We start from the raw sequence: 24,474 nt of genomic DNA, 5'->3' as shown, positions 1-24,474 counted from the left end.
TCCAACATAAGGATCCTCCATGTTCTCATATATCTTTCCCCAAATCCCATTTGTACAAGTGCAAATTGACAAGCCAAGAACACTGTCAAGAAGTAATGGGAACCCATGGGAGCATGGAAGGAAAATTAAAGCTTTTCAGAGGGTTCCTCTGAATTCACTACTCAATTTAATCTCTTGAAAAACAAATATAAGGTAGGTTTGAGACATTTTACTCTGACTGATACTTCCTTTTTTTCAATCCTTTACCTCTCCTTGCCTCAGAAATTCCCATCTTTTAAGGGTACAGAATATTGTGATATTTCTTTTTTATGGTAAGCTTTCATTACCTTTGTTAAAAAAAAAACCCAAACAAACCAAAACCAGAACACCATTCTTTCTACTTCTTTGGTTTTATCTGGCCCAAGTTCCTTCTGATTTTTTCCCTGGTTTTTTTCTTCCTTAATCTTTATTTATTAATCTCTTTTTCCTCCTCCTTGCTCCTTTCCCTGTCTTCTCAACTAAACGACTTGTCCCCCCCTCCCTAGCATCTCTTCTTATTTCTCCAGCCCTTTGGGGAGAGATAGAACATTTCTTTTCAACTGTCATCACAGAACTTTCATGAAGCTCACCCCCAAAGCTTGCTTAATACTGTTCTGTTCGCAGAACAAATGGCTCTGGCCCACTCTTGAAAGGAAAACAGGGAATTGTTTGAATGTGTGGGTGTGGGTGTGGGGTGTCAAGGGTGGTGGTGGTAGTGGAGGATGAGATGACCTCTTCAGGGCCATTCCAGCCATGAGATGCCATGATTCTATGAAGAGATGCACTTGGGTGTGGTTGATCATAGAATCATAGCTGGAAGAGGACCTTAGAGATAGTTGGAGTTGGAAGAGAACTTAGAGATTAACTAGTCCAACCCTTTGATCTTGGAAATGAGGTAACTGAGGGCAGTGAAATGACTTGCCCAAAGTCATATAGCTAGATAACATACACATCATGAAATTCAGTCCCTCTTGACTTATTATTCTAGATTCTCCAGCACAGATGTTTCGGTATGCATTTAGCTCTGAACACTTGGCTCATATCATTCCTCCCCTCCCTGTCTATTCTATATTAGGAAGTTATATTATTGTCTTAATTTTGAGTTAATAAAATCTGCTAAACTTAAAAGAGAAATCCCATACTAAGAGTAGCTTCCAGCTCACATTTGTATATAGTGCTTTGATTTACTAAGCCCTTTCCTTGCAACATCCTCTTCTCAGTAGGTAGTATAAGCACTTTTTTTTTTTGCCCATACCTGTGATTTCATTATTGTGGAGAGTTTCTCAGTGAGGAAACTGCCTCTACCAAAGCAGATGGACAATTGTTCTGAAGCTTAAAGTTATAAAGAATCACCTGAAGATTGTTGTTGTTTGTCCTTCCTTTTTGAAGAGGACCATGATAAATATCTTGCCACTGGACCCAGATGGCTCTGGAGGAGGGAGTGAGGTTGATGACCTTGCACAGTCCTCCGTCACTTAAATCCAATTCGCTGAAAGTCTTGACATCACCCTGATGTCCCAGAGACTTTCAGAACCTCACAGCCATTTCAATCAACAAATATTTAAGTGCCTTGCTACAGATCTCTCATTTTGATAAGAAAACTCACAGGACCTAGGCTGAGTCTCAGAGGGTCTAAAAACTCCTTGAGGGCAGGGACCATGACTTAGTTAAACTTTTTTATTTTCCTCTGCACCAGCAGAGTATAATGTATACAGTAGTGGCTTAATCATTGTCAAATTGTAAATGACAATAATAGCACATTACAATGTACTTAATGTTTGTTGGAAATCATCAAGTGCTTAGCAACAGTTATACACAGCTCATCAGGGTCAGAGCAGAAATAAACCCCAACCCTCCAAACAGATCTACATCTAATTAAACCACTCTCCAGGTCAGTGGTGTACATTGTACATCCCATTAGAGTGTAAGTTTCTGAGACTGGGACTGTTCTTTGGCTTTTTTTTCCCTTCTACTTGGCACAGTGCCTAGCACATAGTAGACACTTAAATATTTGTTGATTGAAATGGCTGTGAGGTTCTGAAAGTCTCTGGGAAGCTGGAAATACTGATGAGATGAATCCCAAATCATCTAAGGTGCAACATCTTCTTTCCTCCCAACTTGATATAACATCAGGGCCACACAGGCTTCTAGTAACCAGGAGGCCCGTAGAATGTTCATATACTTGTGATAATTACCTCACAGAGATATTGTTGTGAGGAAAATACTCTGTGCACTATAAATAAGTCTAGAAATAAAATTAATAACTTGTTATAAATCATTTTAGCAACCTCTATCCTCCTGCTGAACCTTTTCCCAGGATGTTATTTCAGTATCTCTGTACTTGGTTAACAGAAGATGTTCAGTGAACTTCAATTTCCCAATTGGTAAAATGAGTGGATTGGACTAATCTCTGTGATTTCTTCCAGCTGTAAATTCTGTTCTCCAATATCTGCTCCACTTCTCTCCTATCCATTTAAATCCTTTAAGGTCCAGCTCAGCTCTCACTCCCAGATAACAAACCCACAATTCCCCTTTCTTTGTGAGTGCTTAATGTCTCTGCTGCCTTATCTTTTTATATGTCGCATGCAAATGTTATATTTTACATATGACATACAAATGCTGCATTTCAGTGTTACATGTTACATAGCAGCTGTGGGTTGAGCACTGGACGTGGATCAAGAAGACTCATCTTCATGAGTTCAAATCTGGCTTCAGACACTTATTAGTGGTGTGACCCTGGACAAGTCACTTAATCCTGTTTACCTAAGTTCTTCATCTCTCAAATGAGCTAGAGAAGGTAATGGCAAACAACTCCAGCATTTTTGCAAAGAAAACCCCAAATGGGGTCATGAAGAGTCAGACATGACTGAAAAATGATCCAACAACAAAAAATATTACATGTAAATGTTTAATGGTATGAGTAAATGTATTATTTTACATACTACATACAAATGCCATATTTTATGCACCACAGGTAAATGTATCTTATACACATTTCATGTCATGTAAATATTTATTTTTGGTGTTGTATGTAAGTGGTATGTTTTATATATTATAGTACATGTGGTAGTTTTACATATTAAATCAAACTTTTGCCATGTTATCTTTTTTTTTAAAACATGTTGTCAACATGAAATAAAGAATACTACCTAAGTAGCAAAACCCAAGATATTTAAATGAGGCAAGGGGATCATAATTGGGGCCATCTCAAAGCACCAGAGTATTGGAGTACCCAAGGAGGCGGGGTGGTCAGGTGAGAGGTTCTTATAGAATACCAGGGTAGAGGGAGAGGGGCGCAAGTCTTGGGATGACCCAGCTGCATTTTTGAGGGGGGTCAGGACATTTTAGATTTTACAAGGTAAATTGTTTTCCTTAACAACTGAAAGTCCATAGAAAAAGCTAGGGAATCCTGGGAGGGGAGAGTTGAGTTTCTCCAAAATAGCCAGAGTCTGGGGGTGGTGGTGGTGGTGGTGGTGGCAACATCTGGTCAGTCTCAGGCAATTCATGGGTTTGGGAACAGGGACAAGGTCAGCTTTAGTTAGTCAGTAAGGTCAGCAGCAGTCAGCCCATTATCAGCTGCATTCAACAATGTCTATATCTTAGATCTATAACTAAATTATAAAGTTTATTTTGTTTTTTGTTTTTTTGGGCAGGTCATGGCTATGCCTTTCACTTCTTTGTATGTCCCACAGTACACCAGATTTAGAGAATTTAGGTTCAAATCTCACCTCTGAACTTTTGTGGTCTTGGACAAGTCAGATCATTGTTTAATCCTCTGTAAAATGAGTGAGTTAGACTTGTGCTAGCTGGCCTCTGAGAGCCCTTCTTGACCTAGATATTTAAGCCTATGGTTTAAGAAGAGTACCTATTTGGGGGCAGCTAGGTGGCACAGTGGATAGAGCACTGGCCCCGGAGTCAGGAGTATCCCCGAGTTAAAATCTGGCCTCAGACACTTAACACTTACTAGTTGTGTGACCCTGGGCAAGTCACTTAACCCCAATTGCCTCACTTAAAAAAAAAGTTAAAAAAAAAAAGAAGAATACCTTTTTGAAGGAGAGAGATACACATGGGGTAAAGGTAAGAGGCTGGAACAGAATCTATTATGCTTTAGCTAAAGCAAAGAAAGCAGGGGTAGCAATCATGTTCTCAGACAAAGCAAAATCAAAAATAGATCCAATTAAAAGAGATAAAGGAAACTATATCTTGCTGAAAGGTACCATAGACAATGAAGTCATATCAAAACTAAACATATATGCACCAAATGGAGAAAACTGAACGGGAATAGAAAGAAATATACTTTTTTTCCTAGGAGTATATGGCACTTACATAAAAACCAACCATTTATTAAATGCAGAAAAGCAGAAATAGTAAACACATTCTTTTCAGATTATAATTCAATAAAATTGCATTCAATAATGGACAATGGAAAGAGAGATTAAAATTTAATTGGAAATTAAATAATCTAATCCTAAAAAACAAGTGGGTGAAAGAACCAAAATTTATGGGATGCAGCCAAAGCAGTACTTAGGGGAAAATGTATGTTTTCTAAGTGTTTACTAGTATCAAAAATGAAAGGAGTGAATTCACCATCAATGAAGAGAAAATTATGACAATTGATAGTCTTGCCCAATATACATGACAATAAATTTGACAATCTAAATGAAATGGATGAATATCTATGAAAATATAAATTACCCAGATTAACAAAAGAAATAAAAAGCTTAAATAACCCCACTTTAGAAAGAGAAATTGAACAAACCATCAATGAATTTCCTAAGAAAAAATCCCCAGGACCAGGTAGATTCACAAGTGAATTATATCAAACATTTAAAGAACAATTAATCCCAATACTATTAAACTATTTGGAAAAATAGGCAAAGAAAGAGTCCTACCAAGTTCCTTTTATGACACAAATATAGTGCTGATATCTAAAGCAGGAAGAGCCAAAATAAAGAAAATTATAGACCAATTCCCCAATGAATGTTGATGTAAAAATTTTTAATAAAATACTAGCAAAAAGATTATGACACAAGGATCATACACTATGACTAGGTGGGATTTATACGAGGAATGCAGGGCTGGTTCAATATTAGGAAAACTATCAGCATAGTTGACCATATCAATAACAAAACTAACAGAAATCATATGATTATCTCAGTAGATGTAGAAAAAGCCTTTGACAAAATACAGCACTTATTCCTATAAAAAACACTAGGGAATATAGGAATAAATGGAGCTTACCTTAAAATGATAAGTAATATTAACCTAAAACCACCATTAAGCATTATGTGTAATGGGGATAAGGTAGAAGCCTTCCCAATACAGTCAGGGGTGAAGCAAGGATGCCCATTATCACTTCTATTATTTAATGTTGTATTAAAAATGTTAGCTATAGCAATAAGAGAAAAAATGAAAGGAATTATATTGGCAATGAGGAAATGAAACTATCACTCTTTGCAGATGACATAATGGTATACTTAGAGAATCTTAGAGAATCGACTAAAAAACTACTTGAAATTATTAACAACTTTAGCAAAGTTGCAGGATACAAAATAAACTTATATAAACCATCAGCATTTCTATATATTACCAACAAAGTCCAGTAGCAAGAGATAGAGAAATTCCGTTTACAAATAATGGTAGATAATAGCAAATACTTGGGAGTCTACCTGCCAAGACAAACCCAGGAACTATATGAACACAACTATAAAACATATTTCCACAAATAAAGTCAGATCTAAAAATTGGAAAAATATGAATTGCTCATGAGCAGGCTGAGCCAATATAATAAAAATGACAATTTTACCTTAATCTATTTATTTGGTGCCATACTAATCAAACCATCAAAAGATATTTTATAGAGCTAGAAAAAATAACAAAATTCACCTGGATTCATCTCAAGGATATCAAGGGAATCAATAAAAAATGCTAAAGAAGGTCATCTAGCTGAATCAGACCTCAAACTGTATTATAAAGTAGTAATTATTAAAACAATCTGGTACTAAGTAATAGAGTGGTGGATCAGTAGAATAGATTATGTACAAATTACATTCTAGCAAATGACCATAGTGATCAAGTATATGATAAACCCAAAGATCCAAGCTTTTGGAATAAAAACTCATTAATTGAGAAAAACTGCTGGGAAAACTGGAAAAGAGTATGGCATAAAGTAGGTATAGACTAATGTCTCACATTGTATAGCAAGGTAAGGTCAAAATTGGTTTATGACTTACACATAAAGGTTAATACCATAAAAAAATTAAGAGAGCATGGGATAGTTTATCTGTCAGATTTATGGCTAAGGGAAGAATTTAGGACCAAAGAAGATATAGGGAGCATTAAAAATGTAAAATAGATAATTTTCATTATGTAAAATTAAAACATTTTTCACAAACAAAACCAATGCAACCAAAATTTTAAGGAAAGCAGAAAACTGGGAAAAATTTTGGAAATAAGTCTCTCTGATAAAGGCCTAATTTCTCAAAGATATAGAGAACTGAGTCAAATTTATAAAAATACAAGTCATTCCCAAATTGATAAATGGTCAAAAGATGTGAATAGGCAGTTTTAAGAAAAAGAAATCAAAGCTATCTTTAGTCACATGAAAAAATGCTCTAAATCACTATTGAACAGAGAAATGTAAATTAAAACAAGATACCACCTCACACCTAGCAGAGTGGCTAATATAAAAAAAGGAAAATGTTGGATGTTGGAGGGGATGTGGGAAAACTGGGACACTAATGCGTTGTTGGTGGAGTTGTGAATTGATCCAACCTTTTTTTTTTTTTTAAGTAAGGCAATTGGGGTTAAGTGACTTGCCCAGGGTCACACAGCTGGTAAATGTTAAGTGTCTGTGGCTGGATTTGAACTCAGGTACTCCTGACTCCAGGGCCAGTGCTCTACCCACTGCGCCACCTAGCTGCCCCAATCCAACCATTTTTGAGAGAAATTTGGAACTATGCCTAAAGGGCTATGAAACTGTGCATACCCTTTGATCCAGCAATTCCACTGCTAGGTCTATATCCCAAAGACATCCAATAAAAAAAGGGAAAAAATATATTTATACAAAAATATAGCAGCTCTTTGTGAGGTGGCCAAGAATTGGAAATCAAAGGGATGCTCATCAACTGGGGAATGAGTAAATAATCTGTGGTAGATGATTGTAATAGAATATTATTATCCTACAGGAAATGACAAGCAGGATGATTTCAGAAAAACCTCAAAAGATTTACATTAACTGATATATAGTGAAGTGAACAGAACCAGGAGAACATTGTATGCAGTAACAGCAATATTGTTTGATAAAGAACTCTGAATGACCTGGCTATTTAGCAACAGAACGATCCAAGACAATCCCAAAGGACTAATGATGAAGCCTAGTATCTGCCTTCAGAGAAAGAACTGATATTGATTGAATACAGATTGATGCATGATATTTTTCACTCTCATTTTTTGTATTTGAGTCCTCTTGTGCAAAATGACAAATATGGAAATGTTTTACATGAAGAAGTGTATTAAAAAAAAGAGTACTTCACACATACTCTCCAAAATCCATAAGTATTTGTTGATTGATTGATAAATTTACTTTTACTCCTTTTCCTTTAAATGACTTTTTAGTTGCCTTTGTGGGAAAAAACCCAGAGAAAACCCAGCTGTTGGATTAATTGAGAACAGAGTTCTTTTACTTATTTATGCTTATAAATAAAACAACTCAATATTGTTTGAATTGAATTAATTTGACTGAATTAATTTAGAATCTGCCAACTTCATGTGAGGTGTGTTTTGGCAATTAGATCCTTTTTTCTTAAGAGCTACTTCAGCAATTTTTTCTTCAGGCTGTACCTTAGGAAAAGGTTTACCAGTTTTCCCAGTTGTAATCTGTGGTCACTAGAATCTTTCATTATATTTAGTGGAAAGAAACCATGCCTCCAAGTTATAGGCTGTGCCAAAGTGAAACGTAATTTCTTCTAATGAATTATAAGAATTTGAACAAAACTTGGAAGGTGATCAAAAGATGCAGATAGTGAATGTTTAAGCAAACAGAGAAAATGTTTAATACTGGTGCCATTCACTAAACCATTCTTAGGAACTGAAGGGGGTGGGGGGGTCAGAGGCAAAGGGGTTAGAGAAAACCAAACCAACCAAATTCCCAAAAGGGCTAAAGTACATGGATACAGGGCCTGAGCTAAGAGGGTCTGAAAAATCATAGTCTAGTAATTAATGCTCTAAATTGTTTAAAATGAATTTTTTTCTTTTTAATGAACAGAAATTTATTTTACCTACTTCCCACCATTTCCCTTCCACATTGGAAAAGAAAAAAGAAAAAAATTCCTTTTAACAACTATCAAAGTCAAGAAAAGAAAACTCCTTCACTGTTGTTGTTTGGTCATGATGTCTGATTCTTTGTGACCGCATCTGGGGTTTTCTTTTTTCTTCCTTCCTTTTTTTTTTTTTTTTGTCGGGCAATGTGGGTTAAGTGACTTGCCCAGGGTCACACAGCTAGTAAGTGTCAAGTGTCTGAGGCTGGATATGAACTCAGGTTCTCCTGAATCTAGGGACGGTGCTCTATCCACTGCCCCCTAGCTGTCCCCTTGGGGTTTTCTTGACAGAGGTACTGGAGTGGTTTGTCATTTCCTCCTCTAGCTCATTTTACAGATGAGGAAACTGAGGCAAATCAAGGATTAAGTGACTTGCCCATGGTAACACAGTAAGTGTCTGAGGTTACATTTGAACTCAGGTCTTTCTGACTCCAGGCCCAGAGTTCTATCAACTGTGCCACCTAGCTGTCCAAATTGGTCACCTGTTAAAAAAGAAGTAATATGTGTATATGCATGCATGCATGTACACATATACATACACACATGTATGTATATATGTATATACACATATGTATGTATGTATATACACACATGTATGTATATATGTATATACACATACCTACCTTCCTGCCTACCTACACATATAACATGCATATATATGACTATTACCTTAGAGTCCTTACAGATTTTGAACTTATCTTGACACTGTTTTTGTATAAACTGTTTTCTTGGATTTGCTCATTTCATCCTTAATTAGTTTATACAAATCTCTAAGGTTGTTTTCTCAAAAAAAAAAAACTTATGTCAGAATGTAAATTAAAGTGTTCTAAAAAAATTAATCAGTGAGACAAAATACAATGATGAACTAGGATTGAGATTTAAGAGAAACCAAAATGTTCTACTATTATTTTGGGCAGAATATTAGGGCAGTTGGGGCAGGTGGATAAAGTGCTTGGGCTGCAATCAATGAGACTAGTGTTCAAATTTGGCCTCTGACACTTATTAGCTATGCTACCCTGGGCAAACCTCTGTTTGCCTCAGTTTTCTCAACTGTAAAATGGGGGTTATAATAACACCTATGTCCGAGGGTTGTTTCAAGGATCCTTTAGCACAGAAGGCTAAATAAGTGCTTATTTCCTTCATTCCTGTGAAATGTTAGGTTATAGACAAAGTATATGAACATACACACATATAATTGTCTCCTGAGCTTGGAATGCAGTTTCTCCTACCTCTGCCAGCCTTTTAGAATCCTTACCTTCCTTTAAATCCTATATGCTGCTCCCAGTGGGATGCCTTTTCTGTTTCCCTTAAGTATTAGTGTTTTTTTCCATCCTCCTCAAATGATCATAAGTATGTATGTATAGGTATATGTAGATATATACATATTTTTACACACATATGCATATATAAATACACATATACATACACACAGACATATATATATACATATACATACACACACACACACACACACATATATATATATATATATGTTTAGATGTTGTACATCCTGTATAGAATGTAAATCCCATGAGAACAGGGACTATTTTTCATTTTCTTTTTGTATTCCTAGTGCCTAGTACATAGTAAATAGCACATATTGACTTGAAAGGAAGGGAATAAGCATTTATTAAGTGTCTACTATATGCTAACTGCTTAAAAATATTGACATAGTAAGTACTTAATAAATGCCTATTGTATAAGATTTGAGAGTGGTATCACAGTAACAGATCTATCAAGGAAAATTTTGGCAAGAATCTTGCCAGCAATGACTAAGAGAGACACCCCACCCCCTTCCCCATTTGTGATTGTCACAGGACAATATATTTCCTTTATTGTTTCCTTTACAGGGGTGGACAATGGAGGCATCCTTGAACTCCTGGGGCATAACCTCCTCTTGCCATATAACCTGGAAAATTTCAGTCAGCTTTTGTATGATCAAAAAGACCAGTTCCTTTACAATTACTTAAATTTTTTTTGTGCTGAACTGAACCCAAATAAAATGATTATGTGAACATACTAAAGAAAAGCAAAAAAAAAAGAATTATACACAAATCTTCAAACACTGTTTCAGCTCCCTCTTTATATTTTTTGACATCAGGGATTGTTGTTTTTTGTCTGTGTTTTTATCCCCAGTGCTTGACACAATGTCTTGCAGATATTAAGTGCTTATTGGCTAACTGACTGACTTTTTGGGCTATTACATAAAAATAGCAAGTTAGTTCAGAGGTATCCAGTCAAGCGCTCGCTTTGGCAGCACATATACTAAAATTGGAATGATACAGAGAAGATTAGCATGCCCCCTGCGCAAGGATGACATGCAAATTTGTGAAGAGGTATCCAGTCAGGTAGTGAACTAGTCTAGTGGTAGAAGGCAGAAGTTTCTAACCTGAGAGTTGGAGCCAAGCCCCAATAGCAACTCAATTAATACTGAATTCAGTTCATTCTGGGCTGACGCCACTACAACCTTGATTGGATTTGCTAGAAGACCTGATCTTTATGAAGCTTTATTCTAATTATCATAACTACTTCAAATAAAGTTACTAAGTTATTTGGTAACAGTTATAATGATCTTCATTAATAACAAAAATATTGTTTATATTTAAAACATTTAAATTACCTATTATGTTTATTGTGCTATGATAGGTATTGGGTAAATGATTTGTTAAGGTTTGGTAATCTAGGATCTTTTAGAAATCTTTAGTTCTCTGTTGCTTGGACAAGAAAGGCAGAATGATTCCTATCATAGGAGTATGTTGGGGGTCCTTCATGTGTGGCAAATGAGAACACAATTCTCTTTATTTTATTTTATTTTATTTTATTTTTTTTGCGGGGCAATGGAGGTTAAGTGACTTGCCCAGGGTCACACAGCTAGTAAGTGTTAAGTGTCTGAGGCCGGATTTGAACTCAGGTCCTCCTGAATCCAAGACCAGTGCTTTATCCACTGAGCCACCTAGCTGCCCCACAATTCTCTTTAAATACTGCTGAGGAGGTTGCCATGATCTCCTGGGATCTTCCACATTCCATTGAAATATTTGACTATGCAAATCAGAGAACAAGAATTTTCCCTCTCCTATTGAAGTTGTGTGTCTCTGGTTTGACTAGGTTTTGAATCATAGACATTTAGAATTGGAAGAGGATTGTAAGCCCCTCCCTTGAAACTAGTATGTAGCAAGTTTGTTCATGTTTTCCATTCAGTCTCTTCCTTTGCCAAGTCTTCTGTAGCACCCATAAAATAAAATAGGTTCATTAAATCTGAGATGGGGGTTGTGTGTTGGTAAATGAGGTTGGCAATTACACCAGTGCAAATGTTTTTTAAAAAATGTTTATATTTGAGAGAAAAAACCAGCCACAAGATAAATAATTGCCAGTTGTTGCCTACATCATATTTTTGATATGAATGAGGTCAACTCGACCCAAGAAAAAGTAGGTAGTTTCCTCCAAATTTAGAGAGAATCAAGGAGCTCAATACGGAATGGTTTCATTGTTGTTGGTTTGCTAGACTTGTGGATAAGGAAGGACAGAGGGCTATCACCTTGTGTTTCTTTTCATAAGTCTAGGACTTGGCATTTAATTGGATGTTGGGGCACAGGAGATGGAATAGTCAGTGAAGACCATGGTTTTTGAGCCTTCATAACTAGGTAAGTAGTGGAATCATTAATAAGAAATAGAGAAGGAGCAGATTTTTTTCAGGGGAAGTTGATGAGTTCAATTTTGAAGGTGTTGAGTTTGATGTACTAGTAAGACCTCTAGGTGGAAATATGTAGCAGGCATCCTAGATAGGAGACCAGATAAACACACGTGGAAAGATAAATGACGGGGCAGCTAGGTGGCGCAGCGGATAGAGCACTGGCCCTGGATTCAGGAGGACCTGAGTTCAAATTTGGTCTCAGACACTTAACACTTGCTAGCTGTGTGACCCTGGGCAAGTTACTTAACCCCAATTGCCTCACAAAAAAAAAAAAGAAAAGAAAAGAAAGATAAATGACAATCCAGGACAGCAATTCAAGGCAGGGTGTGATAAGTGTGCCAAACAGATGGTACAGAAAGTGAGTGTAATTGGAGGACATGTAGATGAGAGAGCACTGTGGGTATTCAGGGAAGATTTCATAAGTAATAATAGCCAATATTTATACAGTACTAATTCTGTTCCAGGTCTTCTGCTTATCTAATGTTCTACTTATCACTTTACAATGATTATCTCATTTGATCCTCACAACAACCCTGGGAGGTAGGTGCTATTATCATCCCCAATTTTACAATGAGGAACCAAGGTAAAGAGGTTAAGTGACTTGCCCAGGGTCACATAGTGTCTGAGGCTGAATTTGAACTAGTCTTCTGACTCTAGGCCCAGTACTCTATCCACTTGTAGTGAAATTTGAGTTAGGTGTCTCTTCTGAGGTCCAGACCTGAATCACCAATCTCTAGGTAGACATACCTGTCTGGGTGTTTCATAAGCATATCAAATTCACTATCTTTCTCCTTAAACCAATCCTTTCTCATTATTTCTGACAAGGTACCACCATCCTTCTAATCATGCAAGTTTTGTTTTTTTGTTTTTTGTTTTTTGGTGAGGCAATTGGGGTTAAGTGACTTGCCCAGGGTCACACAGCTAGTAAGTGTTAAGTGTCTGAAGCCAAATTTGAACTCAGGTCCTTCTGAATCCAGGGCTGGTGCTCTATCCACTGTGCCACCTAGCTGCTCCTAGAGTCATTTTTGATTTGTCACTTTCATTCATTTCCATATCTGATCAGTTGCCAAATCTTACTGTAATGGAGGTCTGGCACAGGTCCAGACCACCTGAGCTGATTTCTTTCTACCATCTGGAAGATGCTAGAGAGCTACTTCCAAGAGAATTGTTATGATGTGTAAGTGAAGTGCATTGGAGAAAATGAAACATGTGTGGACCTTCTGTAACTGGTTTCAGTGGACTAACTCTGTGATGAAGGGGAAGCTGTCTGATTGGCTTTGGAGGCATTAAGGCATCTCGAAGAGCAAGGTGATTCTTCACTCATTAGATCTAGTGCAGCGAGTGGAGTTTCCAATCTGAGTTGGGAGTACAAAGTTATAGGAATCTAGGACTAGTAAATGCAGATTTGATGTTGCAGCAGCCCAATATTGATGCCTTAAGGCAGCAAGGAGTGACCTTTGGGGTCTCAGGACCCCAGCCCAAAGGTTGGCAGCAATGCTACTTTTGGATGTGAACTTTGTGGGACCAATACTATGTAAGAATGGAATTAAGTTTTGAGATTAATATCCACAAGAGGGGGCAGCTGGTGGTGCAGTGGATAAAGCACTGGCCCTGGATTCAGGAGGACCTGAGTTCAAATCTGACCTCAGACACTTGACACTTATTAGCTGTGTGACCCTGGGCAAGTCACTTAACCCTCATTTCCCCGAAAAAAAAAATATCCACCAGAAACCAAGGTAGTGTGGGGGAGATTATGTTCCAACATATTGGGGGGAATGTTTGTATAGTTTTTGCTATGTTTTTGAAGTAAATATCCCTTTGTAAAAACCAACCAATGTTAAGTGGTAAAATGGAACTGGGGCACTAGTCACAGGTTCCTACCAAATGGGGGAAACAGGTAGTGGGGAATTGAGTCAATGGCAATTGGGAAGAACACCCCATAAGCCCTTCAGAGTACTCTGGAACACTGAGGGGTGATGAAGCAGTAAAGTCCTGAGAGAATGGGGCTAGAGTGTAGGTGCTAAATGATCAGTTTTATTAAGAAACCACTAAGTACTTATTAAATGCCTATGAGCCAGGCACTGTTCTAAGCCTTTTTATCACCCACAGAATTTCTCACACCTGAGCCCTTTTCTCCATCCATATGGTCAATGCTGTAATGCAGGCCCTCTCACTTGGATTATTGCAATAAGCTGTTAATTGGACTCATTGCTTACATTCTCATTCTTCTCCAATCCATTCTCCAAACAGCTACTCCATGGATATTCCTAAGCATAGGTCTGACCATAGCATTGTCCTGCACACAAGACGCTTCAGGGACTCCCTATTGCTTTCAGCATAAAATACAGACTATTCTGTTGAGCATTTAAAATACTTCACAGTCTTCTACTCTGACTTTGCATATTTGATATTACTCCCTCTCTTGCAATCTACACTCCAGCCAACTGGAGGCAGCTAGGTAGAGCTGTAGACAAAATCCTGGTTTTGGAGTAAGGAAGACTTGAATTCAAATCAGACCTCAGATACTTACTAGCTCTGTGACCTTGGGCAAGTCATTAACCTCTGTTTGCCTTAGTTTCTTCAACTTTAAAATGGGGATAATAGCACCTGCCTTCAAAGGTTATTGTGAGGATTAAATGAAATAATGTTTACAAACGTCTTAGGACTGGTCTGGCTGGAGGAGAACATCAATTAAATTCTATACAACTAAATAAGATTTATTATGCACCTACCATTAAGCACACTATGCTAGATGTTGGACATATGAAGACAGAAAAAAAAAAAGGCACAAAGTCCCTGGGTGCTTACAATCTAATATGGATAGAAGGAAATGAGTATGGTAGAAAGAAGAATGTGGTAAGGACAAAAGAGAGACCTTGACAAAGTGTTATAAAACATTTGGGGAGGGAGGGAGCCTTTCCAGTTCACCACCTGGGTATTCCTTAGGCATGTGATGAGACATCCTCAGTTCCCCACTTTCTCTGACACTATCAGTTAGCAAGTGGCACTCTATAGTTGTATGAATAAGGTCATGAAAGAGCCCATCTATCTCCCATGTAGTTCCCGCCATTACATCTATGATTCTTGAAAGCGTCATAGAATGTAGAGGATGGTTTTCTATAATGAATATAGGATAGGACTCCCTTGATCTAGTTATGCCATCCCTGAGAAGTGGTATGGCCTGGATTAAGGGAGACTACTTTCTCTTTTTTTCTCTCCCAGAATTGTTGGGAGGATAAAATGAGATAATATTTGTAAAGTACTTTGCAAACTTTAAAAGCCCTATACAGGGTGTCTCAAAAATCTCAGTGCTGTTTTAAGCTTTAACATATACATATATGCACATACACATATATAAATTATATAAATGCTAGTTATGATGATGACGACGACGATGGTGATGTCATACTCCCCTTGTTCCAAAACTTACTACTTAGAAACTGGTGGAGCTTCCAATGGATGAATGAATGGATTAAAAAGTATTTATTAAGTACTCATTATGTGCCAAGCACTGAGCTAAGTGTTCAGAATACACATACAAAAGCAACAACAGTCCCTACTGTGATGAGTGAAAAGTTTTTGAGAGACAGTTTTTGGGTAATTTATAATCAATTTTACTAATTACTGGTAGGAAATAATTAACAGATTGAGGTCAGTTGGAAACTAACTGATTTGCAACTCCTGAAAGCCAAAAGACTCTTCCTAGAGAATACCGAATGTTTAAAATGTGACCTAATCTTGAGGTTTAGCCACTTCCAGCAATCTGGACAAAAGAAGGCATTTCTACTGAGAGAAATGATGATTAATAATCAATGATGTGGGGAGATCCAGAGTTCCCCCTTTTAAAAATGTAACAAAACCCCCCTTTTTTTTTCTAAAGTCCTCATTTCAAGGCTTAGTTTCTGAATGAAAAGACTGATTATAGCAGATTAACATTTTCCTCAGTCTAGGTATTGTTTCCCCACCCAACTTTACAAGGAATTTAATCTAAGGTGAAACTCCTGGCCCATTGTGTTCTGCTTAGGCTTGGGTGGGGGATATAGATCCTGGGGGTGATTCGGAAATAAATAACAGTATCAAAGTTACATCCCCCCCTCTCCCATGCCCCCCAACTCCTCATTAGAAATAGGTCCACCTCTCATTATAGTATTCATTCTCTCTCATTGTTAAACAATCAGAGTTGATTGCCATCCTTAAGAACCCCCACTCTTCTAATGGCATATAAACTGTGAGCCCACTACCATGATTCACTTTTGGTATTTGAGAGTGTCACTGATCCATTTTATTGGTAATATGCTAGCATTATTAATAAAATAATTAATTACCCATAAATTATGTTTTTCAAACTTTTAAATGTCACATTACCCAGACCCTGATGCTTGGTTTTCCTCTTCATAAACTGGGTCCCCCTAAATTCTAATGGAAGATTCCAAGACAGTCAGGGCCTTATTTTCTAAGGGCAAAGTCTTGCCTAGACTGGATTCTGTTTGTAAGATCTCCTAGTTGGGTGAAGTCCTACCCAAGATGGAAAGCATGTACCCATAGGATTTGAGCAATCTTATCTATCAGCAATGTCCTTCAGAGACTGACTGAATAACCCACAGGGTCTGATTTCTGAAAGAGGAAATAGAAAGGGAAAACCTTAGTCCTAATTTAATAATTGGTTATTAATATAAGAAATAATTATTTCTCTCACTCCCCCAAGGAACTTATATTCTTCAGGTGAAGGCAACTCATATAAGTGCTAGCCAGTGAGGAAAATTGATTTGGAAAACCACAGAGTGGAGCAATGGAGAAATATATTGACATGTCTTTTCTAGAGGCAATGGCAATGTTGATTCGATTACAGATGATTACAGTGTTGCTTTGAGTTTTCAGAGCAAGGTAGAAAGCTGAGGAGGAAGAGGAAGAGTTGGTATGTATATATTGGCAAAGCAGAAAATGCCTGGGGTAAGAAAGAAAGCAGGGTCCCAGGAAGTTCTGAGCTGAGAGCAAGGAAGTGCTAGGTATTGTACCACCCTTCGAGGAGGTAGTTGAGGAGTTAGCTTGAATTTAGATAACTAGAAGAAGCACCTGACCTAGTTTGACTGGAGGTAGTGGACAGGCTTAAACCTAGGGCTTCTGCAGTGTTTACTCTTACCCTTTTTTGTGCTCTCATTTTCTGCTTGGCCACAACCTTTTACTTCTTTTCTTTTCAGTTGAGCAGAGAAATAGGGGTTCGGTTTTGTTTTCATGTGAAAAAATTCTCTTTTTCCTCCTCTTTCATTGTTAGAAGTCCAGATGTCTTTATACCAATAAAGGTCCACTGAGTCTACAATATGTGTAAATTGCAATCTAATGCTATTTCCTTCCCAGGGATAATTATGTGTTCTATTTCAAAGATTATTGCTATGGATACTATTTATATTATATAGGACTAATTTTTTATTCCAGTAGTCAGCATGATATAGTAACTAGGCTGCAGATGATATGATAGTGTACTTAGAGAACCCTAGAGAGTTAACTAAAAACTAATTGAAATAATTAATAACTTCAGTAAAGTTAAAGAGTATAACACAAATCCTCATAAATCATTAGGATTCCTATATATAACTTAGCCAAAAGAGCTAGAAAGAGACAGTCCATTAAATATAATTACAGAAGCTATGAAATACTTGAAAGTGTATCTTCTAATATTCACTCAGGGGCTACATAAATCTAACCATAAAACACTCTATACAGAAATAAAGATCTAAAAACAAAAACAAAAAGACGAAACAAAACCCCAAACAGAAATTGCTTATGGGTAGGTTGAGTCAATGTAACAAAAAATGACAATACTACTTAAATTAATTAATTTATTTAATATTTTACCAATCAAACTTTCAAAAGAATATTTAGTAGAGCTAGAAAAATTTAAATTCATATGGAAGAACAAAAGGGTAATAATGAAAAAATAAGAAGGAAGGAGTATCATATCTCAAACTACTACAAAGCACTATAATAATGAAAACATTTTGGTAGCAGTTTAAAAAAAAGGAAAGTTGATCAATAGTACAGATTAGGTACACAACATTTAATGCAAACAAACACAGCAGTATAGTGTTTGATAAACCCAAAGACCCCAGTTTCTGAGGGGAAGAATTTACTATCTGACAAAAACTGCCGGACAAAATGGATATCTAGCTAAATTCCATAGTAGATAGAGTATTAGTTCTGGAGTCTGAATTCCAGTTTGGTCTCATGTATTATTGTGTGATGCTGGGCAGGTTACAACCTCTGTGTGTCTCAGTTTCCTCAACTGTAGAATGGGGATAACAGCTTCTACCTCCCAGGGCCGTTGTGAGGATTCAATGAAATAATAACTGCACAGCTCTTAGCACAGTTCCTGACATAACATGTTACACTTAATATTTGCTTCCTTCCCTTTCTTTCTTCTTATACATACATATATAACTTTTTATTTCTAGATGCTAAAACCTTTCAGAAGTCCTGACCCTGAACAGGTTTGGGATACTGCATGCTGGTTAATAGGGACATATGGACCTTTCTTCCCAAATCCTTTCGTTATATTCTTGTCATTCAGAATATTTTAAACATTAGTTAAAATTCCACATACAAGTGTAGAGATAATCCTTTACCATGATCCTTTCCGATTATTTTCCTCCCTTCTTGTGGATGCCCAAAGTTTTTATAACAGAAAAACAAAGTCCTTCATCTTAAAATTAGAGATTTCAGGCTTAGGTAACGTTGGCAACAACTCACTTGTACTACACAATCAGTCACTGTGTCAGATCCCTCTCAGATTTAGGGAGGAAGTGAAAAGCGGGCATTTAAAACACAGGGAAGGAGGAAGTAACAGCTGGTGTGTCTTTAGTACTTCACAGAAACCCAGCAATTCAGAATTAGAGGCAGTTATCTAGTTTAACCTGTACTAAAAAGCCCCCACTACTAAACACCTTACAGATAGTGAATGGTCAATCGATCAACAAATATTCATTATGGATGCAATTAGTTATATGCAAGGTACTGTGCTAGGTGCTAGGAATACAAAACCAAAAGGCAGATGGTCCCTGCCCTCAAGAGAAGTGGAAGAATATCCTAATAGGGTTGCTGAGCGTGTTCACAGATAAAGAAATCCAGGAATCCTTTGCTTGAATATCTGTAATAAGGGGGAGCCCACTACTTCTCAAGGTGGCTCATTCAACTTTGGATCGCTCTAATTATTAGGAAGTCTCATTTTGTCCTTACAATAATCCTGTGAGACAGGTATCGTCACTATTTTATAGATGAGTAAAATGAGTTGAAAAGTGGTTAAGTGACTTGCCCCTAGACATACAGCAACCAAGTGTTGAAGAGAACATTTGAAGCTGTTTCTCCTGATTCCAAGTCCAGCTGTGTTTCCAACACCTCCTGTTACCCTGTGCTCACTGTGTTCTTTCCTGCATGTTCAGTTTATCACCCAGAAGACGTATTGATAATTGACATGCTTTTCTGTGGTAATTGCAAGAAGGAATAATAGAAACATTCTGGATCCTTTTGTTCTCCATGGGGTCGACTCCAGGATTCCCATTTTGTTTTGGTCAGTTTCTCTCTGTGGCTTAATGTAGCCTGGCTTTTTGGCATACCCTGAAGGATGAAATTGTGTATGTGCAAGTGGAAACTACTTATGTGAAAATCTAAAGTCAGTCCTCACCAAAATGTGGTTGGAAACTTTGACGGGGAACTATAAAACTGTCAAGAGCTAGGGACTGATCTTGCTGCCACACCAAATAGCTTGTTACGGAAACTATTGAGAAGATAAAGAGTCATAGATTTAATTTGCTTTGTGCTCAGCATTGTTTGCAACGGGAGCATCTGGCAGAGTTAAATAGCTTTGCATTACATCATTTTTCATCTCTTGCTTTTCATTTATCATTTCCATTGATTTATTTGACACTGAAACTGGTCCCACCCTCTTCTGAGCACGTCCTGTAGAATAAAAAATGTGCATCGATATCATTCAGTGTCCTCAAGATGAAATATCTTCTTTGATTTGGTTTGGCCCTTTAGAAAAAAAGAAGAGTTTTCTTCGATGCGTTTGTAGCAGATGGTTTTATTTCTCCATCCTCGGGAGCAAGAATGGGCAGCTTGTACACCAAAAGGATTTCAGATTTCAAGTTCTATGCTGGACTTTCTATTGTTCTGTAACTGTTATTCAAGACCTTGGGTATTGTCTTTACACAGGTCAACCTTGTTCTTCCTTCTGACTTAATTGCTTCCCCTACCATTCACCTTGCTTACAGAGTTAGAGCTCTCGATGTTATCTTTGACAGACAGGAAACCTACTTTTAGGTCCTGATTCTGACACTAACTAGCTGTGTATGCTCAGGCAAATCACTTAACCTCTCTGAACCTCGATTTCCTTACTGATAAAATATAACAATACTGTTGATGCCCCTTACCTCATAGGGCAATTGGGAGAATAATATTTCGAAAACTTTAAAGGACAATATAAACATGGGTTATTATCACTGTCTTTGACCCTACTCTCTGACTCAGCTTTCACACCCAGTCCTGTCAATTCTGTCTCTGCAAGATCTCTCTTCCTCTCTATTCCAATTGCTGCCAATCAACAGGCTTTGATAAACACCCACCTGCACTCTTGCAATAGCCATTGTTTCTCCCTCTCTTTTTCAAACCATCCTTCATACCTCTGTCATAGTAAAGCAGAGGTAGTGGGGTTTAATGGAAAACATGCCACTTGTAGGCAGACTTGGGTTTGAATCCGAGCTCTGCTACTTACTAGTGATGTGATTATGATAAGTGACTTAATCTTTATGAGCCTTAGTTTCTTCATCTGGAAAACTGGAATAAGTATAGTCATGGGATCTATATGATGGGATTGATGTGAGGAAAACACTGTAGATCTTAAAAAATGCCTCATAAACGTGAATTAAAATTATGCACATGCCACTCTCAGTCAGAAATCTTCACTGTATCCTTGTTGCCTCAGAGATAATATTCAAATACCTTTGGAGATACTTTACATTCTAATTTGCTATCTACCCCAGCCATCTTCTTTCCAGCCCCCTGCTACGGCATACTATGAACCCACAGACCTCCAAAGAGTTTGCTGTGGTCAGTTTTGGAATTCCTGCCCTGGGCTGGAGCTGTCCTGATAATGACTTATTAGACCATGTTTTACATACAATCCAGCTCACCACTTTGGCTATCTTCCTGACATCTGTCCTGCTTCTGGGCATCTTCTTCCTTTCCCCTCACACACTCCTCCCACTTTTTTTCATTTCTTTCTCTGGAAACAGTAATCAAATCAATACAATCAGCACTACCATGGCTTCAAGAAAGAACACCTCAATTCTTTTTTTTTTTTTTTGTGGGGCAATGGGGGTTAAGTGACTTGTCCAAGGTCACACAGCTAGTAAGTGTCTGAGGCCGGATTTGAACTCAGGTACTCCTGAATCCAGGGCCAGTGCTTTATCTACTGTGCTACCTAGCTGCCCCCTCAATTCATTTTTAAGTCTAGTTCAAATGCTACCTCTTTCTTGAAGCCCTCCCTGTTCTCCATTTGGTTAACTACCTTTTCCACTTTGGATCTCTCTAAGCATTTTTGTTATTGTTGTAGATGCACTCATGTACTTATGATGTAAGCTCCTTGAGGGGACAGACTCAAGTCTTATCTAAACTTTGTGTACCCCCACTGGTCTAGTCCAGTGGTCTGCAGACAGTCGCTAATTACCATTTGTTTACTGAAATGAATTGCTTTGAGCTCATGTTGTAACTCATCATAATTTAAGGTAATTATTTGCAGTCTTGGTTTTGAGATGTCTCAGATTTATCTCTACTTTTTTTCAAAGTGGTCTCTGAACAAAAATACTTTCCTATTATTAATTTAAGCTTTTAAAATTTGTTCTTTTGGGAAAGGGGAAGAAGCAGAATAAGTTAAACCTAACCACAGTAGGGTCCTGCAGTTCTGGAGAGGTTGGGAATCACTGCTAAGAAGGAGAAAACAAATAGTGGACCAAATGTGCTGAAACTCCAAGGTTCCCTTTTAAATGGGCCTCATGCTTAGGCCCAATCACAAAGAGAAGAGTGGAATAAATCCCTGATGATTTATAAACAGTTTCTCCTTTTTCTATTATGCATGAAACTAAGTGGACAAGACTTATTATCTGTAGCTTTTTGCAGGGCTAATTAAGCTTGCCCTTACAGAGGGTAAGGATGCCAAATCTTGAACATGTTGTAATGACATTTTGCCTCACTCTTCGACAGGTCTGAATTAGTTATAATATAGTATCCTTGTTTTTTTTCTCGGTGTGGAAACTTTCTTCATTGATGCAGATGGGACCATTCATTTGAAACTTAGTCTAACCCTCTTCTCTCCACTCACATTGTCACTCCCCTTGTTTAGGCCCTCATCACTTGTCTCTTAGACTATTCAAATGCCATCTTAAGTGGTCTCCTTGCCTCAAGTCTCTCCCAGTATCAATCCATTCTCCACAGAGCAGCCAAGTGATTTTCCTAAAATGAGGGTCAGACCATGCTACTTCCTACTAAAAAAATCAAAACAAATTTCCAATAATTCTAATTTTCCTCTGGGATCAAGTATAAACTTTTCTGGTACTTAAAGCCCTTCACTGTCTGGTCCTAACAGCCCAATCTGCCTTTCCTGTTCAGCCTTATTATTATACATTATATTACTCTTCTTCCCAGATATTATGGTCCTGGCCTTTTTACTGTTCCTCAAACAGTGATCTTCATCTCTTCTTTTCATATGTTTGTGCTGATTGTCCCCTATTCCTGGAATGCTGTCATTCTCACTAGTTTTTAAAATCATCACTCAAGGAACATCTTTGCATTAATCTTTTTCTGATCCCCCCCCTCCCCTTCCCCAACCCCTAGGTAGTAGTGGTCTACCTTCGAAATTACCTTGTACCTAATTTTTTTTCAAACCTATATATGTACATTTTGTCTCCCCCAGCTAGATTTTAAATTTCTTATAATCTAGAGACCGGGGCTGTTTTACCATTGTCTTTATATCTCCAAAGTCTGGTACAGTGCCTAGAATATAGTAGGTACAAAATAATGCTCATTACTTGATTGATTAATAATAGCTAACATTCACATAGTTCCATTGAGGTTTGTAAAGTGCTTTACAAATATTATCTTATTTGAGCCTCACAACAACCTTGAGTGGTAGGTGGTTCTGTTATCCCCATTTAACTGATGAAGAAACTGAGACAAACAGAGGTTAAGTGATTTGCCAAGGGTCATACAACTAGTCACTGTCTGAGGCCAGATTTGAGCTCAGATGTTCTTGATTCCAAGTCTAAAGCTTTGTCCACTGCACCACCTAACTACATTTTAATTGATCTTGCCACCTTCTAGTTGTAGGACAGCCTTTAAGATTTTGTTTTTCTCCACCAAATCAAATGCTTTTTCATAATTGACAAATAATGACTAGAATCACTCTTTCTGTTCTCTGTAGCTCTTGTTGCCAACAATTTTTTTGACTATAGTATTGAAATACTCTAGGTATAAATACATGACATCAGATCCTTTCTTGAAAACAGGTTCTAATATGGGGGTATAGGCAGGGGTATGCTGATAAATATTAAACATCCATCTCTCAAAAAAAGTTCCCAGAACACATATTTAAATTGAATCTGCATTATTAAGATTTTTCTCCTTCATTTTCTTAAGTCTAGACAATCAACAAAGCAATAAAGCAAGCATTTCTGAGGTGTAAATATTCCTACTGAAAATTTAACAATTGTCTCTCACAAGCTGTCTCCAGCCCATCCCTGGGTGGGAAAGTGGGCATAAATAAAAGTGTGGAAAGGAAATAATGAAGTAAGCTTTTGATTTTCATTCCTTCCTGCCCCCTCACTGCACCCCCCCCCAGTTCCATATTTAGGTTCTTCTCCAGGAAAGATGCTTTGCCTGCCATGATGAAGGAAATCCATCAAATTTTTATGGGAAAAAAATCAACCAGTGTTATAATTTTTTTTCAGGTTTTTAAAGTCAGGAAATTTCATTCCATAAGCCTTTTTTATTTATTTGATTTTAAGAAATGTGGAAACTGTAATATTTTTAAAAAATAGAAAGTACTATCTCATACAGAAAATCTTATTCCACTTTGTCCAGTCATATTCTATGGTATAGCACTAAGACTCTTTTTTTTTAATGCACCTGAGACATACAGACTGCTCAACAGATTTAACTCAAACAAACTTGCTCAGGAAGAAAAAGGGACAGATTTATGAAGACACCAATGATTTTTCTGAATGTAGCAACTGAAGTCTTGGTTTGGCAAATGAAGAGAGACTTAGGAACCCAAAGAGCCAAGAAAAAACAAACAACTATGTCAACTTTTCTGTATTACCTGCCTTCATGAATATGGATTTAAAAATTAAATTGTATAAACATATTATATAAAGTCTAAGCTCCAAGAAACTTCTCCCCCCG

General features: G+C 37.3%; 1 non-coding gene across 1 annotated transcript; it reads left to right on the top strand.

Annotated features, from left to right (window-relative positions):
• The first annotated feature begins 10,577 nt into the window (after positions 1-10,577).
• On the top strand, positions 10,578-10,684 carry LOC122744885. Its single transcript, XR_006355222.1, has one exon. It is a non-coding gene; the product is annotated as a U6 spliceosomal RNA (small nuclear RNA).
• Positions 10,685-24,474: the final 13,790 nt, after the last annotated feature.

The sequence above is a fragment of the Dromiciops gliroides genome, chromosome 2 (assembly GCF_019393635.1).
Source record: "Dromiciops gliroides isolate mDroGli1 chromosome 2, mDroGli1.pri, whole genome shotgun sequence".
Lineage (NCBI taxonomy): Eukaryota > Metazoa > Chordata > Mammalia > Microbiotheria > Microbiotheriidae > Dromiciops > Dromiciops gliroides.
The sequence above is the reverse complement of the archived record's forward strand: the minus strand, read 5'-3'. Positions and strand labels throughout refer to the sequence as shown.